The 6,009-nt window shown below is 33.7% G+C and overlaps 1 protein-coding gene across 1 annotated transcript in view; it reads left to right on the top strand.

Annotated features, from left to right (window-relative positions):
- LOC106875367 (uncharacterized) overlaps positions 1-376 on the top strand; it is a 30,261-nt gene extending 29,885 nt beyond the window's left edge. The window contains exon 3 of the mRNA XM_089351495.1: positions 1-376. This exon is cut by the window's left edge and continues 1,025 nt beyond it. The gene's annotated coding sequence lies outside the window, so the exon portion shown is untranslated.
- The last annotated feature ends 5,633 nt before the right edge of the window (positions 377-6,009 follow it).

Below are 6,009 nucleotides of genomic sequence, written 5' to 3'. Positions count from 1 at the left end.
TGATCATATGATTAGTATCTGAGTCCTTTTTTCTGTGTATGTTTAATGTACTAACTACACAAACATATTAAAGAAGAATACACACACACACACACACACACACACACATTCCTCTTTTGTAGGGTATATATACATATATATATTGGAAGGCTTGGAGGTGATGTACAGGAATTATATATTAGAAAAAATAATAATCAGGTACTCAGATGTCTAGATGGTTGTATATTTACAGATTTTTATTCATATGTCACATGTTTTATAAATTAGCACTTTCACTTAGTTTTGTAGGGTTTTCAAGTTTTGAAAACCCTACAAATTTGAAAACCCTACAAAATTTGAAAACCCTACAAGACTAGGTGAAAGCGCTAATTTATAAAACATGTGACATATGAATAAAAATCTGTAAATATACAACCATCCAGACATGTGAGTACCTGATTAATATTTTTTCTAATACATATATATATATATATATATATATATATATATATATATATATATATATATATACATATAAAATATAAATAATTAATTTAATGTTTTTGATTTTTTTAAGAATATATAAATAAAGAAAACTGTAAATAAATATTCAATAAATAAATAAATAAAGACAAAATTAATGGTGACAGACAGATGAGATTCAAATTCATACATTAACTTTAAGTTATCAACTTTACACTTACTGTCTTCTTTTATTGTGCTATATAACATAATACACACAGTGAAAAATGCATTTTATCTTGACTTCATAACATTCTGTGCTAAATACAGGCAGAAATCACCTGTGTCCATGTATTGTCCATGTATTACTGATTGGTGAGTGAAATAGCAAATAAATGGAATGAAAGGAATAAGAAATGGACCATTGGACAATAAGGGAAGTAACAAGTAATGAAGATCTCAAAAGGTGATGGACAAAATGTGAACATACATGAACTAAAAGTTAGCAAGAAAAGTTGTGGTCAGTGAACTGAATTCCGAAAAAAAGGAAAAAGAAAAGAAGCAGACTGATGCTTAAGGTGAATTCTTAATCAAAGTAAAGAAAAAAGCCAGGTAAATGAAACAAGAAAAACAAAAAAACAATATCTATTTAAAGCACATATGTATCTTTTGCCTCAGTTGTGAAGTTTTGTTGAACATCTGTTGTTTTTATATGATGGCTCTAGCCATTTTGAAGACCATCTCACCCAACAACTTCCTTTGATTAATCCTTTCATTACCAACCCAGGCTGAAACCAGCTCTGGCTATGAGTACAAATGTTATGTTTTCATAAGTTTTGAATTAAAATCTTCCACCTGTCCGGTTATTGCCACTGCAATCCATATAAGTTGTTATCTATTTCCTGCAACAAGTTCGATTTGTAAATCCGAAGATCAAACACCAATTACATTTGGTATAATAATCACAGAGTATATTAGAGAAAAACACAAGGAATGAAGATACATTATGAATGATTTTGTTAGCTTACATGCATTTCAAATAGACTGGCATAACCCAAATGATGCACATTGCAATATGCATATTTGATTGACTCTTCATTTGGTCAACTAAAATTCCATAGAAAGTAAGGAATTAAGTGCAATTGTATTTTTTCAAAGCCAGAATGTTTATGGCATTTTAGTCAAGCAAATGAAGGATTGATTAAATATGCATATTGCATTGTGTAACACTTGGGTTGTGCCAGTCTATTTGAAATGTGCATGAGCTAAATAAATCATTGATAATGAAACTTGTTATATATATAAAGAATAAAAACTTTTGAATGGTACAACAATGCACTATAATAAACAATGGGCTATATACCTGTTGTAATTTAGTCATCCATGGTCTGATGATATTTTGGAATACAATTCCTTCTTCGGATATTCTTAGATGGAGTCGCTGCTATAATCGGTTTTCGAATGGCTTTTCTTCCAAAATATCATCAGACTATGGATGACTAAATTACAACAGGTATATAGCCCATTGTTTATTATAGTGCATTGTTGTACCATTCAAAAGTTTTTTTTCTTTACTAACAATACATAATGCTTCTAGCGAACTACAATACTCTCCTATATATATATATATATATATATATGTGTGTGTGTGTGTGTGTGTGTGTGTGTGTGTGTGTATGGCGTTAGGAAGGGCATCCAGCCATAGAAACCATGCCAAATCAGACTGGAACCTGGTGCAGCCCTTCAGCTTACCTGTTCCATTCAAACCGTCTAACCCATGCCAGCATGGACAATGAATGTTAAATGATGATGATGCCAAGGTGCCAGACAAGTTTAAAAAGCTTAAAACTATAGAAATTTTATCAAAAGTGAGCTAGCAGAACCAGATGAATGCCTAGTGGCATTTCTTTCAACACTTCATATAACCTGGGTTCAAATCCTGCCAAGGTTAATTTTTCCCTTTCATCCCTTCCATGACGATAAAATGAAGTACTAGGCATCAGTCAAGTACTGGGGTTAATGTAATAGATTTGTCTCCTCCCCTCAAAATTACCAGCCCTGAACCCTCCGATGGACCAAGGTAATATTGTGATCTCAGTCACAAACACTGAGTAACTGGCCTTATGAATCCAAATGGCTCAACCAAAATTAAAAAACAAAAAAAAAAAATTATTAAACATGGCAATTTGTTTACCTCTTTTTGCTCCTCCCAGGCTTCCTCAGGGGAGGAGAACTGCTCATCCTCCAAAGAGAACGATTTACCTGGATGACAGTCAGGTGTGTTGTATTTTGGATTTGATCAAAATTTTGGTTGTAATTCTTGAATCAAAAATATTGAATATATTCAATGTGAAGTATTCTTTGAGATGTCCAACTGGAAAGTTCTATGAATGCATGACACTGTACGGCTTTTCTTGAAATATATTTAAGCTCCTCCTCTTAAGAAGAGGAGCTTAAAAGATTAAAAGGTGGTCACTATGAAAATTACAAGACTTTCTTTTTAAGTGAAGACAGTAACAAGTATTTAGATACATGTGAGAACATGTATGTTTGTGTGTGTGTGTGTGTGTGTGTAACTATTTATGCTTGCATCTATGTGTTGGAATGTATAAGTCCCCTCAGAGGAGATGGTTGTATGCACGTGTGTGTGTGTGTGTGTGTGTGTGTGTGTGTGTGCACATGTATGTGTGTATGTGTGTATGTATGTCCTTATTTAGTTTTATTTCAAGGTTTCTCACCTATAGAGAAAGACCCAGTTTCTAACCTAGATCCAAGGTTCCTTCACAGGAATTTCAATGACATCAAAGGGTATTTTTGTCTGTATGTATATGTGAAGATTTGTATGTTTTGTTTTATGCTTGTCTTCTCAAGCAAGTACTTGCATATCTAGACATGCTCATATATATGTAAATGATAAACTTCTGGAAAGTTTTGTATGTATGTATGTATGGTAGGCAATTTTCCAGATGATCTGGACTCACAAGGTACATAAAAGTACACAATCAAGGTATTGATTAGAATGAGCACCCAATTGCAATACACAAATATGAACAGTACATCTGCAACAAAAATGCAAGTCACCGGCTGGCTTTAAAGACAAAAGTTACATGGCCACGAAAAAAGCACACCCACCACCCCAGAAATAAGATAATTTGTCAGTAAGTCTTAGTCATCTAATAAGTTAACAGTCACCATGTACTTATGTATGTATATGCATGTATGTAATATATATGTATGCTTGCATGTATGCATATATGTATGTATGCATGCATATATATATATATATATATATATATATATATATATAAAATGAAAATTGGGAAGTTAATAATTGTTTATTATTAAAAGCAAATTAATCATCTTCACTTATTTGCTGTTAATAATAAACAATTTTTCTTTTCTTTTCTTTCAAACATTTTCTTTTTCTTCTTTTATATAAATATAAACTATATGTTTTTAAATATATATATATTATTTTAAGGAAATTAATTCCCTCAAAATGCTAGGTATTGAACCAGTATTTTCTTGGAAACCATCCCTTCATGAGGCTAACACAACCTCTAATCATATAATATATATATATATATATATATATATATATGTATTATCTACTACTTGCTTCAGTCGTTAGACTGCAGCCATGCTGGGGCAACTGCCTTAAAGAATTTTAGTCGAATCAATCGACTGTAGTATTTATCTTATTTTTAAGGTTGGTACTTGTTCTATTGGTCTTTTTTGCCAAACCACTAAATTATGGGGGCATTAACACACCAACACCAGTTGTCAAGCAGTAGGGGACAGAAACAGATAGAAACACACACACACACACATGTATAGGTCTGAGGCTATAATAGAAGACACTCTCTCAAGCTGCTACTCTGTGGAACTGAACCTGGGACCATGTGATTGGGAAGTAAACGTCTTACAACACACCCACGCCTGCGCCTGTATGCTTTTACTTTTTTTGTGTGAGATTTTGGTTCTTCTTGGCAGAATTCAAGTTGGTGACTAACAAAGGCTAAGATAGATGAAAAACTGCACTTTTACACACGAAGAAAATATGTCATAACCAAATGTCTTAACCTCATGCAAGCAGATATCACAATAGCAGATACCACAATATAGCATAGCAGGTATCACAATAAAGCATAACAGATATCACGATATCAAGATGTTAATTAGCACGTGGCTACTGACATAAAAATTAATACGTGGCAAGGTTACTGACATAAAACCTACACGGTTGAAAATTTGACTGCAACAGACAAATCAACATATGACTGCTAACATATGGAGCTATGTCAGTGAAGACACGTGGCTTCGTGGTCAGAGTATTTAGCCCACGATTGTAAGATCATGAGTTCGATACCCTGTAGCGCGTTGTATCCTTGAGCAAGACTTTATTTCTTGTTGCCCTAGTCCACTCAGACGGCAAAAATTCGTAATACAAGTATTTATCGAAGGATCGATCTTTTCAGTTCCTGTGTCACGCAGAATCTCTCTAAAAACTACGTTATGGATATGTGCGTTTGTGGAATACTCAGCCACTTGCACGTTAATTTCGCAAGCAGACTGTTCGGTTGATCGTATCAACCGAACAGTCTACAGCTTCTGCAGTCATCATTTTAATCAACATAAGATTTTCGGCCGGTGATGTGTAGTTGCTACCGGGTTAATGAAAGCCTAGTCTAGAAACACGAAATAAAATTGCAGGGGAGGTAATGCAAATTGTAACAAAATTCATTCGAGAGTTATTTCCCTTGCATTCTAGCTGAAAAACCTTTGTCCTGAATCTTTGGTGATGACGACTGTAGGGTGTGTTCTATGATGTAAAAAAAATTTCAAATCGATCCAAGATTTGATATTGAAACCTATTTCATTTCTCTTCCTTTGATAATTCCATTGAACAATAAAATTCATTTAACCTTTCAAATAAAACTCAGACTTTGGTAAGAATTCAAATGCAAAGTGCATTTAAAATTAAACTCAGGCGTAGGAGTGGCTGTGTGGGAAAGAAAAAGCAAGGGGTCTACCCTGGTGGTCGGATGCCTATCCTTCAGGAAAGCCATTACAAATTGCATCTGTAATGAGCAATGCTTTAATCGAACATTGTAAATATAATCAAATTATTATTGTATATTTATGGAATAAAGTAGCTTGCTTACGAACCACATGGTTCCGGGTTCAGTCCCACTGCGTGGCACCTTGGGTAAGTGTCTTCTACTATAGCCTCGGGCCGACCAAAGCCTTGTGAGTGGATTTGGTAGACGGAAACTGAAAGAAGCCCGTCGTATATATGTATATATATTTCTGAAATTTAAACAAAAAAAAAACACGCTCTAATTTCATATTACTGCGGGAAATTACTCTGAAAGAAATCTCTGCAGAAAGGTGAGTAGATTGATTACACATTTCTTGCTTTATGTTATCGCAGTTTTGTGAGATTTGGCTGTTATTTCTAGCATGTAAATACCTTGCTTGGGAGGTGGGGGATTGAAATTTTTCAAACAATTTTTTTTTCAGAATCAGAATCTCCATAGCCTAAAAAAAAAAAAAAACAGAGCGATG

Source organism: Octopus bimaculoides, chromosome 4 (assembly GCF_046866305.1).
Source record: "Octopus bimaculoides isolate indiv1 chromosome 4, ASM4686630v1, whole genome shotgun sequence".
NCBI lineage: Eukaryota > Metazoa > Mollusca > Cephalopoda > Octopoda > Octopodidae > Octopus > Octopus bimaculoides.
Note: the sequence above shows the minus strand (reverse complement) of the source record. Positions and strands in the feature narration are given on the sequence as shown.